The sequence below is a fragment of the Otolemur garnettii genome, unplaced genomic scaffold, assembly GCF_000181295.1.
Source record: "Otolemur garnettii isolate 467f Iridium unplaced genomic scaffold, OtoGar3 scaffold00200, whole genome shotgun sequence".
NCBI classification, from domain to species: Eukaryota; Metazoa; Chordata; class Mammalia; order Primates; family Galagidae; genus Otolemur; species Otolemur garnettii.
In genome coordinates, this window is record NW_003852595.1 from 2,107,598 (window position 1) to 2,108,863 (window position 1,266).

A 1,266-nucleotide genomic window follows, 5' to 3' on the forward strand; every position below is an offset into this window, starting at 1 on the left:
GTTGAGCTATAGGCGCGGAGCCACCACTAAGAATTTCTAGTTAAATTCCCCCAATTGCTTTCATTAAGTCTACTAACAAGATTTCAAGCTGGTTGACACTTTGGTGCTTTAGAATGCTTGAGGTGTTCTGTCTCTTCTAAAATGCGATAGAGCATATTCAGATATGAAAGCAATATTCTAAATAGGACCTCCCGTGGTATAATGATCTAACCATTCGTTTCCCATCCTAGATATTGTACTTCTGGTAGTGTTAATGAAGTCTAAGATCGCATCAGTCTATTGGGCTGTTTTGATTGCCACATTTATTCTTTTAGCACAAAGTTACTGAAGGCCTACTCTGCAGGGGTCCTCAAACTTTTTAAACGGGGGTCCAGTTCACTGTCCCTCAGACCATTGGAGGGCTGGACTGCGGGATGAGTCGGCTGCTAAGCAGGACAGGCAGCAGCGGCAAAAATACCCAGTGGGCCGGATAAATGTCCTAGGCGGGTTGCATGTGGCCTGCGGGCCGTAGTTTGAGGACGCCTGGCCTACAGTGTGAACAAACAAATGTCCCTGCTCTCATGGAGTCTGTGCTCTGTGACCTACTGTTGACTGATAAATGTACAGGCCCTACATTTACTTTGAATTTATTTTGAAAAGCACTTCCCAGCCAGGCTCCAGCCAGCTCTGCACACCCTATAAACCAATGCTTGTCCACGTGTGTGCTTCCACGCTGTTCCCAAAGCATTCTTGGAGACTTTGGAGCTTATCATACGCAAGAGTCACCATTCTGCCACAATCAACAGACCTTTTAATGGAAATATTTTTGTTCACTTCTTATACTAGTTGTCATTGAAGTCAAGATTATTTGCTGTTTTCTCTCGTCCCTCAAAACTGTAACAAATGAAAACCTGCAGGACTGCAGTGGGGTATCTTTGAAAACAAAGCAACAATAACAAGAAACAAAACTGAACTTAAAGACACACTTTAGCACTTTGGAATGATGAAAAGAAGAAATTATGCACAAATGCAAGAACCCAAGCATGACTCAGCCGTTGACTGTCAGGGCCGGCAGCAATGATGGAGGTCACATTGGGAAGCATGTCCCTTGGCTTTATCTGCGTCAGCCGTTTAATTACATTTCTTTTCTTTCGCTTGTTTGGACCGCGGGCACTGTTCTGAAGTATGCCATCAAGAGTACGTTTTGTGTTAAGTGGTTTGCAAAATGGTTCTGCAGCATCACAAACTGAAGCAAAAACTCTTATTTCAAGGCACTTTTTTTTTTAA